Source organism: Pseudophryne corroboree, chromosome 7 (genome assembly GCF_028390025.1).
Source record: "Pseudophryne corroboree isolate aPseCor3 chromosome 7, aPseCor3.hap2, whole genome shotgun sequence".
NCBI classification, from domain to species: Eukaryota; Metazoa; Chordata; class Amphibia; order Anura; family Myobatrachidae; genus Pseudophryne; species Pseudophryne corroboree.
Window position 1 is genome coordinate 156,785,123 of NC_086450.1, and position 14,533 is coordinate 156,799,655.

The following is a 14,533-nucleotide window of genomic DNA, read 5'->3' on the forward strand; positions in this document are numbered from 1 at the left end:
AGCAAAAGGAATAGTGCTGAAGCTCAGCAGAACAGGGTTCCCTGAAAGTGTTGGCTAGAAAGTGCAAGGTGCAAAAAGCAGAAGGAATGACAGGTCTAATAGAAATAATAGCAGGTGACACAAGGACAACCCTCAAAACAACCTACTGCAAAGCAATGCCCACTTGTTACGGCAATCAATATAAATAAGAATATATGTGCAAAAAGAATCCAAACTGCCCTATTGGGGAGAAAACCCACAGAATGCACAATGTCCGCTGCCTTGTGGTATTAAGTGAGTGATGTACAGCACCCTGTATTCCCAGATCGTCACCGATACTGGTACTGACTGGCCCAACACTGCTTAGTTTCCAAGGTCAGCCGGAATTGGACGTTTGCCAGTGTGGTATGGCTGTAAATATCACTAGACCAACATATGTTGTCTACTGGGGAATCCCATATAGGCAGCTGGAATCTGATACTGCTAAATACAACACCAAGGATGGACAATAAGCTGCACATAGTGAGCAAGAAAGGGTCTGCATGGTGGATGTTGAAAGCGAGGGTGAAAGGAAAGGTGTCACTGCTAGTGAAGTGGGGACCTGTCAGGATCGAGTCTCTAGATATATAAAGACACACAGCGGTCTCTGACAGCACATAGCATGCAAAGAACATCAATGACAGGACACACGGCGGTGTCTAAGAACATTAAACCAAACAGCGGAAAGCAGTTTCCAACAAAAAGTCACTATAATATGTCACAGGAAACAACCTAAACGAAAATCTTCATTAAGGCCAATCGGAGTAAGGCAATTAAGTCTGTGTATCCATTGTAGTTCTTGTTGTAGCAAAATTCTGTTCCGATCACCCCCACGTTGTAGGGGCGGTATGTGATCAATGATACAACATTTGAGCTGTTTAACAGTATGATGTGCATCCTTGAAGTGTTTTGCGACCGGTAAGTTAGTAAAGTCTTTTGAGGTGTCTGTAGCAATTAGGCACTTCTTGATAGATGAGCGGTGTTGGCTGAGCCGCTCTTTCATCATTCTACTAGTCTTGCTGGCATACAGATGGTTGCATGGGCATCTCAAAATGTAAACAGCAAATCTACTGTTACAGTCCAGCCTATATTTGATGGAATATTCCCTCCCATCAGTGGGATTTTTGAAGCGATTGCCTATTATCAGAAAAGAGCAATTCGAACATCCTGTACACTTAAATACTCCCGGTTTGGTGGTAAGCCAATTGGACATCTGTCTAGTTTTCCACTGTGAAAAGTCTGTCTTGACCAAAAGGTCCTTGAGATTCGGTCCTCGTCTATAAGCAAATCTTGGTATTAGAGATAAGTCTTTTTTCAATGTCAGATCACTGGAGATCAAATGCCAATGTTCCCTGATGCGGTTACGTATAAAGGCTGATGCCGTAAGTGAACATACTGGAAAAATTCAGCCTATCCCGATCTTTATTGGTAGGATCAGTTTTCACATGTAGAAGTTCAGTTCTGTTAAGTTTCTCAATCCGCGATAAAGCATTATTGATATCATTCTTGGAGTATCCTCTGTCCAAGAATCTCTGGCACATAGATTCCAAAGCTCCTGGTAATTCTGTTGGATTAGAGGTGATGCGTATCACCCTCAGCAGTTGAGAGAAAGGCAAGCCCTTTTTCAAAGGCACTGGATGAAAACTGGAGTGCAATAAAAGAGTGTTGCGGTCAGAGTCCTTACTGTAGATTGAAGTTAGCAATGTATTATTCTCCTTTTTGATGGTCACATCCAAAAAATGAATTTGTGTTTTACTGAAGGTCAAACTGAATCTGATGGTTCCAGGGAGGGCATTGAGTTCATTGATGAATTCCAAAAGATGTTCTTCACTGCCTTGCCAAATAAAAAAGAAATCATCGATGTATCATACATAAAATGCTAAAAAGTGACAAAAAACGTGAATTACCAATGATGTACACCTGCTCATATGCTGCCATAAAAATGTTGGCATAAGAGAGCACCATGATAGAACCCATGGTGGTCCCTTGTTTCTGCAAGTAGAAACAATTTTCAAAAAGAAAATAATTTTTGGTGAGGGTGACGTCAATGAGTAACATAAGAAAGGAGACTGGCGGTCCAAAATATGCATCGCTGTTGTTGAGAAGATGTCTGCATGATTCAATACCCTGTATATGGGGGATGTAGGTGTAGAGACTGGAAACGTCCAAAGTGACAAGCAAGGTATCCTCTGTCACACTCTGCACTCCTTCTAATTTCCTCAAAAAGTCAGAGGTGTCCTCTATATAGCTGGATGTTCTCCTATCCAGTGGTTGTAGATAAAAGTCGACCAATTGGGAAAGGGGCTGACACAGGGAACCTCTGGCCGAGATAATAGGTCATCCAGGAGGCTGAGTTAGTGATTTGTGTATTTTTGGAAGTCTATACAAAAATGGAATTTTGGGATGTGTGGTTGTCAAACATTCAGCTGTGCTTTGATTGATATAGCCATTGTTGAGTCCCATTTGTACAATAGAGTCAATCTCTGTTTTGTACACTCCAGTTGGATCATAAGTGAGTTTCTGATAACACATGGTATCCAAGAGTTGGCTGTTGGCCTCCCGTATGTAGTAGTCGTAATCAAGGAGTACGATTCCTCCGCCTTTGTCTGCAGCTCTGATAATTAACTGGGTGTCATTGCATAATGAGTCAATGGCTTTTCTCTCTCCCAATGTGATGTTGTGATGGTTATATCTTTGGTTGGCGATGTATGGAATGGTATCCCTTTTGAGAACCCTCATAAAAGTGTGTAAAGTAGGGTTTTGTGATGGTGGGTCAAATAGGCTTGGCTTTTTTTGTAAACTTGACTGGTTGGTTGAGGATGTTGATCCTGAATCGAGGTTAGTTCCTGCAAAAAAATCTTTAAGCCGAAGCTGCCTGCCAAATTTGTAAAGATCCACATGCCATTTAAATTCATCCTGTGTTACTGTGGGGACAAAGGATAGGCCTTTGTTCAGAATGGACAGTTCGTCAGGTGTTAAGGAATGCTGGGACAGATTGAAGACTACCATTTCTAATTGTGTTTTTGTTGTCTTTTTCTTTCTTTTTCTTCCACCTCGACGGGTGGGTACAGCGGGATTTTTGGCGGTCTTCTATTCCTGGAGGATCTTGGTAAAGATGTAAAGTTTTGGCCAGAGGTAGATGGAGCATCTGAGTCTTTTGACGAAGTTTGGGACTGGCTGTCAATGTCTGTAAAGGGTTGTATAGGTCTTCTGCCACGTTGGAACTGTGGTTTATATCTTCGGGGTTCACTACACGAATACCAAGGATATACCCTGTTATCCTTGTAGTCCAATTTGACCTGTTTGTACTTGTTCTTTTTGAAGTTCAGCAAATCTCCTTTAAATTTATGTCCTTGTTCAACTTGGACAGAAGCTCACTGTCTGGGGTTTGGATTGACTTAAATATGTCTGATGCTTCTAATTCGGAGATGTCCTTCCTGATATCATTCAAATCAATGCCCGCCTGTTCATTCACCAGCAGCATTAAGTCAAATGAACACTTATTCAGTATGTTGCACCATCTGGCGCAGAAATCATTGCTATGTCTTCCCAGTGTGGGTTGGTTACGCAACCTGAACCCCCTGGGAATAAATTGCTCTTTATATATGCTCTTTATATAGCAAGGATGCTGTATATCATGAAGTGATGTGTTTAAAAAAAGTAAAAGGAATAGTGCTACATCATTTCCAGTCTCTACACCAACATCCCCCATATACAGGGTATTGAATCATGCAGAGATCTTCTCAACAACAGTGATGCATATTTTGGACCGCCAGTCTCCTTTCTTATGTTACTCAATGACGTCATCCTCACCAAAAATTATTTTCTTTTTGAAAATTGTTTCTACTTGCAGAAACAAGGGACCGCCATGGGTTCTAACATGGCGCCCTCTTATGCCAACATTTTTATGGCAGCATATGAGCAGGTGCACATAACTGGTAATTCACGTTTTTTGTCCCTTTTTAGCATTTTATGTATGATACATCGATGATTTCTTTTTTATTTGGCAAGGCATTGAAGAACATCTTTTGGAATTCATCAATTAACTCAATGCCCTCCCTGGAACCATCAGATTCAGTTTGACCTTCAGTAAAACACAAATTAATTTTTTGGATGTGACCATCAAAAAGGAGAATAATACATTGCTAACTTCAATCTACAGTAAGGACCGTAACACTCTTTTATTGCACTCCAGTTTTCATCCAGCGCCTTTGAAAAAGGGCTTGCCTTTCTCTCAACTGCTGAGGGTGATACGCATCACCTCTAATCCAATGGAATTACCAGGAGCTTTGGAATCTATGTGCCAGAGATTCTTGGACAGAGGATACTCCTGGAATGATATCAATAATGCTTTATCACGGATTGAGAAACTTAACAGAACTGAACTTCTACATGTGAAAACTGATCCTACCAATAAAGAGTGGGATAGGCTCAATTTTTCCAGTATGTTCACTATGGCATCAGCCTTCATACGTAAACGCATCAGGGAACATTGGCATTTGATCTCCAGTGATCCGACATTGAAAAAAGACTTATCTCTAATACCAAGATTTGCTTATAGACGAGGACCGAATCTCAAGGACTTTTCACAGCGGAAACCTTGACAGATGTCCAATTGGCTTACCACCAAACCGGGAGTATTTAAGTGTACAGGATGTTCGAATTGCTCTTTCTGATAATAGGCAATCGCTTCAAAAATCCCACTGATGGGAGGGAATATTCCATCAAATATAGGTTGGACTGTAATAGAGGATTTGTTGTTTACATTTTGAGATGCCCATGCAACCGTCTGTATGTCGGCAAGACTAGTAGAATGATGAAAGAATGGCTCAGCCAACACCGCTCATCTATCAAGAAGTGCCTAATTGCTACAGACACCTCAAAAGACTTTACTAACTTACCAGTCACAAGACACTTCAAGGATGCACATCATACAGTTAAACAGCTCAAATGTTGTATCATTGATCACATACCGCCCCTACAACGTGGGGGTGATCAGGACAGAATTTTGCTACAACGAGAACTACAATGGATACACAGACTTAATTGCCTTACTCCGATTGGCCTTAATGAAGATTTTCGTTTAGGTTGTTTCCTGTGACATATTATAGTGACTTTTTGTTGGACTCTGCATTCCGCTGTTTGGTTTAATTTTCTTAGACACCGCCGTGTGTCCTGTCATTGATGTTCTTTGCATGCTATGTGCTGTCAGAGACCGCTGTGTGTCTTTATATATCTAGAGACTCGATCCTGACAGGTCCCCACTTCACTAGCAGTGACACCTTTCCTTTCACCCTCGCTTTCAACATCCACCATGCAGACCCTTTCTTGCTCACTATGTGCAGCTTATTGTCCATCCTTGGTGTTGTATTTAGCAGTATCAGATTCCAGCTGCCTATATGGTATTCCGCAAGTAGACAACATATGTTGGTCTAGTGATATTTACAGCCATACCACACTGGCAAACGTCCAATTCCGGCTGATCTTGGAAACTAATTAGTGTTGGGCCCAGTCAGTACCAGTATCGGTGATGATCTGGGAATACTGGGTGCTGTACATCACTCACTTAATACCACAAGGCAGCAGACATTGTGCATTCTGTGGGTTTTCTCCCCAATAGGGCAGTTTGGATTCTTTTTGCACATATATTCTTATTTATATTGATTGCCATAACAAGTGGGCATTGCTTTGCAGTAGGCTGTTTTGAGGGTTGTCCTTGTGTCACCTGCTATTATTTCTATTAGACCTGTCATTTCTTCCTGCTTTTTGCACCTTGCACTTTCTAGCCAACACTTTCAGGGAACCCTGTTCTGCTGACCTTCAGCACTATTCCTTTTGCTTTTTTAAACACATCACTTGATTTCATTCACTGCTGTTTTGATATACAGCGTCCTTGCTATTCCCCTCACTGTCAGCATGCCATTTACTAGTCAGGCTGCTGAGACCAGCCGCCGCACGTTCAGCCGTGCTCCAGAGCCATTGCTATGCATGACACTGGGTTTGTTTTGCTTAGTTACCAGTGTCATGGAGCGGGAGGAGACAGCAGGGAATGCATTAGACATGCCCGGACTTGTCTCAGCCCACGTCCTGATGCTTCTGGGTTGATTGTGGTGCCATTTGAGGCTTACATTTCATTTTCTGACAACAGTGCAGTTGGCCCCTGAGGAAGACCAGTCGGTTGAAACAGCTGTCGGGCTGTGTTTGCTGTATTTGCTGTACTTCACCATGCCGTTTGGTTCAGGAATTGATCCTGCTTTTCTTTCATCTACACGTGAGTGCTGGCTTGTCTACTTTTTCTGCATCGCTTGAGAAGTGAGTGTTCTACAATGAAAGGTAGATATGGATCGGGATGCTGAAGAACAGGAGCAGAGATAAATGCTTTTTTGAGGTCCTCAAAAGCCTTTACCACCTGTGGTGGCAAATGAGCAGGATCTGCACCTTTCTTGGTCAGGCTCACAATTGGAGTAACAATTGAGGAAAAAGAATCAATGAATCTTCTGTAATAGTTTGCAAATCCAAGGAAATATTGAGAAGCCTTTAGATTGGAAGGACGGACCCATTCCACAGTTGCCTGAAGTTTCTTAGGATCCATAGAAAACCCCTTGGAGGTGATGATGTATCCAAGGAAGGCCACCTTCTCAACCTCAAATTCACATTTTTCCAATTTTGCATACAGATGATCCTCCCTTACTTTGGTGTGGACCGCTTTCACATGAGCTCGATGTTCTTTAAGTGAGAGTAGATCAGAATATCATTGAGATAGAAGACCACAAATTTTCCAAGGAAATTCTGAAGAACATCATTTATGAGATCCTGGAAGATGGCAGGAGCGTTGGAGAGTCCAAAAGGCATAACCAAGTACTCATAGTGACCCGAATGAGTATTGAATGCGGTCTTCCATTCATTTCCCTGCCGGATCCAAATGAGATTATATGCCCCTCGTAAATCGATCTTGGAAAATATTGTAGCACTTCTGAGCTGATTAAATAGGACAGTGATATGGGGTAATGGGTATGAATTTTTGATTGCAATCTTATTCAGTCCCCTGTAGTCAATACGTGGCCTTAAAGAGCCATCCTTTTTACAGACAAAGAAAAAAACAGCTCCTACCGGTGATTTAGAAGGCCTGATGAAGCCTTTTTCTAAACTCTCCCAGATATATTCCTCCATAGCTTTCGTCTCAGGCAAAGACAGAGCGTAAAGGCGGCCCTTGGGGAGTCTAGCTTCAGGTATGAGATTGATTGCACAATCATAAGGACGGTGAGGAGACAGAGATTCAGCTTGTTGTTTGTAGAAAACGTCCGTAAAAGATATGTACTGGGCTGGCAACCCTTCAGGGACAGAAAGTGCTGAGCGAACTGGCATGGTCAGGCATTTGATTGTACATTCGGTGCCCCAAGAAACCAGATCCCCAGTACTCCAGTTGAATACTGGATTATGAATCTTAAGCCAAGGCAGGCCCAGAACAATTGGAGTTAGGGGACAATGTACCAGAAAAAAGATAACTCTTCACAATGGAACATTCCAACAAAAAACTTGAGGACTGGAGTCCGGGTACTGACCCGACCATTTTGGAGAGGAATACCATCCAATCCACAAACGGAAATTGGTGAGCAAAGAGTTTCCGTAGGAAATCCTCTGGCAAGATTAATTCCAAGTCCATAAAATTTCCGGCAGCCCCGGAATCAACAAAAGCAGTTACCTCACTAGGACCAGAAGGGGTTGTTATCCTAACAGGTAACTACAACAAATTGTTTGTGAAGATTGAACAGAGACCCGAAAAGACTCTCCCAAAATTTCTTGAGTCTACTAGTTTTCCGCCCTCTGTGGACAAATGTGCACAAGATGTACCTTGGTCCCACAATAGAGACACAGTCCAAGAGTGCGACATCTCGCCTTCTATTGAGGCGTTAAACAGAAAGCCCCGATTTGCATGAGTTCCTCCATATCCCCTACAACCTCTGTCACCATCCAACAAGATGTAGGTGAGGGGACCTCCTTCTCCATTCTTCGTTCCCGAAACCGCCTATCTACTTTGATGGCTAACTCCATGAGTGCGTCCAGGGTGGCCGGTTAAGGATATTGGATGAGAAAATCCTTGATTTGTTCTGTTAATCCTAACCGAAACTGACTCCAAAGTGCTGGTTCATTCCAGCCACAATCATTGGCCCATCGACGAAATTCGGTATAATAAACCTCGGCAGAGTTTCTCCCTTGTTTAAGAGAATGAAGATGGGCCTCTGCGGATGCTGCCCGATCTGGATCATCATAGAGAACACCTAAGGCTTTAAAGAAGGAATCCACGGAAAGCAAACTAGGGTGATCTGCTGAAAGGCCAAAAGCCAAAGACTGTCTCCTTGTAACAGGAAAATTATGATCCCTACTTGCTGGGTCTTAGTGCCCGAAGAGAAAGGCCTGAGCTTGAAATACAGCTTGCAACTTTCCCGGAAGTTCACAAACTGTTTACAGTCTCCAGAAAACCTATCTGGGAGGTTTAGCTTATGCTCCCTGGGAGCAGATAATGAGACAGTCTGGGTCCTATGAGTTTCCTCCTGAGTGTCCACTCGAAGAGTAAAATCCCGTAGTTGCTGGGTCAAACCCTGGATCTGGCCCGCCAGAATCAGAGCCGTATTTTGTATTGGTTCCATCCAGAGACAAACGACCCACGGAGCTACGTTTTTTTGGCTGGTGATACTGTTATGGGTGAGTACCTGGAACTCAGGGAGTATGGGACAACTGGGAAGTTCCAGTACTCACAGGTAAAGCTGCAGCAAGAATTGATGTCTGCAGAAACTCGTGCTCTACCCCTGACTCCTTTACCCCTCTTAGTGGTCGGATGGTGCCTGCGGTGCTAGTGTTCTTCTGCCCACGGCAGCCGCGTTTGAATGGGCAAATTAGGTCCGCCCAGACTTCGATGCCCCCCGGTCTTATTAAGTGACAAGGCACCACCCGAGACTTCGAGTGACTAAGGGGGAGCCTAACTAACCCTTCAACACCAATGCATGAGTGATAATGAGAACAACAATGGTCTTAGATGTTATAAGCAAATAAACAGTGAGAGCAATAATGCTCAGGGATGTTAAAGATATAAATATAAACAATGAGCTGTTAGTGTGGATACTCCACGAAAACCTGAACACCGGCTGGCAAGATCTGGTCAAGAATCGATCAGTCAAAGTCTCCAGGTTACAGCACAACACAGGCAGGATCTCCAACGAGATGACAGGTTCACACAGAAGTAAGAACTATCACCAGCATCTTTGGAGTGACCAGGAAGAGAATATAAATGGTGCTGCACCAATCACAGAAGAAACTCCTTAATTGTAAATATCGTGCAGCTGTCCTGCTGCACGTCCTTGTACACAGCTGGGTACTTAGTTACCCAGCAATGGAGAACGCCATCTGCCTCCGGCATCCCCGTTGCTAGGTATCCGGCGACTCACAGCGCCCGGCATCTTCCTGTTGCTAGGTGCCTGGCGGGGACCAGAAAACCTTGCGCGTGGTGTCCGCTGGTTGCTATGCACCGGGCGGAGGTTAGCGGAGGTGCAGCGTCCCGGCTCCATGGCAACGGCGGAGCCTGTTCTGGGACATCCACTGGATGGAGTTTATGAAAAATTCACAGAGTGATAACATTGGATCCCAGAAGACATACTAAGGAGTTGGGGTCCTGGTCAGGCTTCCCGTTGGTGTACGCTGGGCAGAACTTTGACACAGGGAGCCTGTCCTGGTCCTTCCACTAGATGGGTTTGGACGAAACTTTAATGAACTGTAATCATTGACAGAAAAAAACATAATTCAGTGAACTGAAATAACTAACTGAAATAACCATAAATCAATGAACTAAGGGGGTCCGATTGGAAGCTGCTCCTTCGCAGCCGTGCGATTGGGTCGGAACGGCACATGCGCGGCGGACGCATTGCGCAGGTGTGTCGTTGGCCGGCGATGACTGTCACCGGGCAGCGACGCCTCCAATGAAGAAAGCGGTCGCAGCAGCGACTGCAAGAAGATTGACAGGGGGAAGGCGGATCCAGGCATCAACTCAGCGTTTTCTGGGTGTGGAGATCCAAACGCAAGCATGTCGAGGCGTTTGGAGGGCGGATGTCTGACGTCAGTTCCGGGACCTGCAACACTGAAGTGATCACACAGGGTAGTAAGTGTTACCCTAGTCTAGTTCTGCACAAAACTTTTTTGGCATAGCAGGGCTGCACAAGCAATCGCAGCTTTTTATACAAAAATACACTCCCCCATAGGCGGCGTCTAGTTGATCGTACGGGCTGCAAAAAGTGGCAGCGTGCGATCAACTCGAAATGAGGGCATAAAACAACTGACAGAAATGGAGGTGGGAAAACAAAAAATGTTGTGTATCCAAAAGCTTTGTAACAGCAACATTGATAACAGAAGGAAAATTTTAAACCAATCTCGCAATAGAAAAGTGATTAAAAAACTGATCAGGAAGAAAAGCTGGGGATCAGGACTAGTGATGAGCGGGTTCGGTTCCTCGGGATCCGAACCTCCCCGAACTTCACCCATTTTACACGGTTCCGAGCTAGACTTGAATCTTCCCGCCTTGCTCGGTTAACCCGAGCGCGCCCGAACGTCATCATCCCGCTGTCGGATTCTCGCGAGATTCGTATTCTATATAAGGAGCCGCGCATCGCCGCCATTTTCACTCGTGCTTTGGAGATGATAGCGAGAGGACGTGGCTGCGTTCTCTCAGTTTCTGTGTTCAGTGTAATGCAAATATCTGTGCTCAGTGTGCTGCAAATATCCGTGTTCAGTGTGCTTGCAAATATCTGTACTCAGTGTGCTGAAAATATCTACGTTCTCTGCCTGAAAAACGCTCCATATCTGTGCTGCATTGTAGTATATAGTAGGAGGACAGTGCAGAATGTTGCTGTGACCACCAGTATATATATAGCAGTACGGTACAGTAGTCCACTGCTCTACCTCTGTGTCGTCAAGTATACTATGCATCCATACCTGTGCTGCATTTTAGTTGAGCGCAGTATATAGTAGGAGGGGACAGTGCAGAATGTTGCTGTGACCACCAGTATATATATAGCAGTACGGTACAGTAGTCCACTGCTCTACCTCTGTGTCGTCAAGTATACTATGCATCCATACCTGTGCTGCATTTTAGTTGTGCGCAGTATATAGTAGGAGGGGACAGTGAAGAATGTTGCTGTGACCACCAGTATATATATAGCAGTACGGTACAGTAGTCCATTGCTCTACCTCTGTGTCGTCAAGTATACTACAAAAGTTCAGTAAAATTACCCAAAAATCACATTTAAAAGCATCTGATGAGAAGCGTAAACTTGCCAATATGCCATTTACGACACGGAGCGGCAAGGAACGGCTGAGGACCTGGCCTATGATCATGGCTAGTGGTTCAGATTCACATGAAGATGGAAGCACTCATCCTCTCGCTAGAAAACTGCAGTGCCACTCCTAGATGGGCCAGGTGCTTGTGTCGGCCACTTGGGTCGCTTAGCTTAGTCACACAGCTACCTCATTGCACCTCTTGTTTTCTTTGCATCATGTGCTGTTTGGGGACTATTTTTTAAATCTGCCATCCTATCTGACACTGCAGTGCCACTCCCAGATGGGCCAGGTGTTTGTGTCGGCCACTTGGGTCGCTTAGCTTAGTCACACAGCTACCTCGTTGCACCTCTTTTTTTCTTTGCATCATGTGCTGTTTGGGGACTATTTTTTAAATCTGCCATCCTGTCTGACACTGCAGTGCCACTCCTAGATGGGCCAGGTGTGTGTGTCGGCCACTTGGGTCGCTTAGCTTAGCAGTGACGTGCGGTGAGGTCAGGGGCTGGGGAGGCACTGCAACTAACCCCCCCCCCCCCCCCGCACAAAAAAAAATGCAGCCCCCCCCCACCGCTAAAACCAACACCAGGCAGAACCAGCTGGGGGGGGGTAATGCCATAGCAGGGGAGACACTCAGTGTGGGGTCCCCCTGCCGTGCCATTATACACCCCCCAGCCAGTCAGCCCAGTGTTGGCATTCCTCGGAAAGTGGGGCCCCCAAAAAATGAAAATGGTGGCGGTGGGTGCGGGGTTCATTGTATGCTCTGTTCTTTACAGGTGGCCTACAGGTCCCAGCAAGCCTGCCCCAGCATGCTGGCACTTGGAGAACCACAAGTGCCAGCATGCCCGGACATAAATGGCCTGCTGGCACCTGCAGTCCACCTGTAAAGAATAGTAATATTGTTCTTTACAGGTGACCTACAGGTCCCAGCAAGCCTGCCCCAGCATGCTGGCACTTGGAGAACCACAAGTGCCAGCATGCCCAGACATAAAGGGCCCGCTGGCACCCGTAGTCCACCTGTAAAGAAAATATTAAAAATAAAACACAACACATACTTTAAAAAAAAACTTTATTAAACAGGGTCTTCACCTGGGGGCGGCGGCCTTTAAGCTCTTTTGCGTGGCCGCCGCCTTTCCCAGGGCTTCTGGTGTCTTCACCTGGGGGGGCGCCACCTCCCCAGGGCTTCTGGCGTCTTCCTCCGGCGTCTTCACCTGGGAGGCGGCGGCCTGTAAGCTCTTTTGCATGGCCGCCGCCTTCCCAGGACTTCCAGCATCTTCACCTGGTGGGCGGCGGCTGCTAAGCTCTTTTGCATAGCCGCCACCCATCCAGGACTTCCAGCATCTTCACCTGGTGGGCGGCGGCTGCTAAGCTCTTTTGCATAGCCGCCGCCCATCCAGGACTTCCGGCGTCTTCGGTCTTCAGGAGCTCTTCTCAGCTCCTCCTCCGCCGTCGGACTGACAGCCGCTGCCTCGCGCTGACTTATATAAGTCAGCGGAGGGGGCGGGGCGATGACGCGTCGAGCCATGATTGGCTCGCGGCGGCCATCTTGAATTTCAAAAATGACGCTGAGGCGCCATTTTTGAAATGGGTACCGCTTCCGCTGCCAAACTCTGCTGAACTGTAGGTAATGCCGCGTCCCGCCGCCGCTACCGTCGTCCGCATCACCGCCGCCAGCACCTCCGCCGCCCGGCCCGCCGCATCCCGCACCTCCGCCGCCCGCACCTCCGCCGCCACCGAGGCCCACACAGTGATTGACAGCGGATCCAGTGACGGATCCGCTGGCCAATCACTGTGGCCTCACTGACAGGGGACGTGCTTTCATAGGTTGAAAGCACGTCCCTGTAGGAAAGCGGCACCTCTAATGGTGCCGCTTTCCCATACAATTTCAATGGGCTTTTCCTGCCCATTGTTAGGCCCCACCCGCACCCGCCCCCCGCTCCCATATCTTTTATCAGTCGGTACGGGAGGCACCACGATCGGTGCCTCCCAAACTGATTTAATCATGAGTAAAATAATAAAGAAGATACTTATGTGTCATAAGTATCTTCTTTGTATTATTTTACTCATTAATGACAGGGGAGGCACTGCCTCCCCTGCCTCCCCTGACTGCACGTCCCTGTAGCTTAGCCATCCAGCGACCTCGGTGCAAAGTTTAGGACTAAAAATAATATTGTGAGGTGTGTGTTGTTCAGAATAGACTGAAAATGAGTGGAAATTATGGTTATTGAGGTTAATAATACTATGGGATCAAAATGACCCCCAAATTCTATGATTCAAGCTGTTTTTGAGGGGGTTTTGTAAAAAAAAACACCCGAATCCGACAAAAAATTTTCGGGGAGGTTTTGCCAAAACGCGTCCGAATCCAAAACACGGCCGTGGAACTGAATCCAAAACCAAAACACAAAACCCGAAAAATTTCCGGTGCACATCACTAATCAGGACTACTGGAGACAACCCCTCCCCCCCCTCCTCCCCCCCAAAAAATTAATCCTGGCAGCCACCTGATGGGTGTGTTAGAAGAGCAACTAAGCTACTAATTAGTTTTAATGTGTTAGCAGTTACATCCAACTCATTAATCACTTAATAACTGGAAAATTTAAACCCAGGCAATGATGAGTACTTCAGCTACAGTAGTTGATAATAAAAAAGGGTTACCAGCGGAGTATTGTGTAGGGAACTGGAGTATTACAATAAGCATATGTAGAGGTCTGCATTGATTGATTAAATTATTGATTAACTTAGTATTAAGTTAAAATTGAGATTTACAATTACTATATAGGTAAACCTTAAATTGACTTTAAAGTGCATATAATGAAGTGTCTGTGTTTCTATTAGTATGGCTACACACCAGGACGATTTTGCCTCCATTCCCCCAATTTCGACGCGTTGTACGATCGATTTTATGGAAAAAGTGCAGAATCGTACCTGTTTTGACAACGATTCTGATATGATGCGCACCCCCGCCACTCGTATGTAGGATTGTAGACTTTATCTACTGCAGTAAAGATTCTCAATCCGACCTTTGATTGGGTGCCGATCGTGTGCAGATCGTGTGTGTGTTTGCATCTCCAATCATCATGCGACCATCGTGCGACCCGCCTATTTGATTGGAATTTCCTGGACACCCCCACCCACCGCCATGTTCTCCAGTATCGTGCAGGCTACAAATGCAGCAGTGACCTTCTCCTCATTTTTG

The 14,533-nt window shown here is 45.6% G+C and overlaps 2 pseudogenes; one reads left to right on the top strand and one right to left on the bottom strand.

Moving 5' to 3' along the window:
- Positions 1-279: 279 nt before the first annotated feature.
- On the bottom strand, positions 280-398 carry LOC134946285 (5S ribosomal RNA; annotated as a pseudogene).
- Positions 399-5,458: 5,060 nt separating this feature from the next.
- Positions 5,459-5,578, top strand: LOC134946394 (5S ribosomal RNA; annotated as a pseudogene).
- Positions 5,579-14,533: the final 8,955 nt, after the last annotated feature.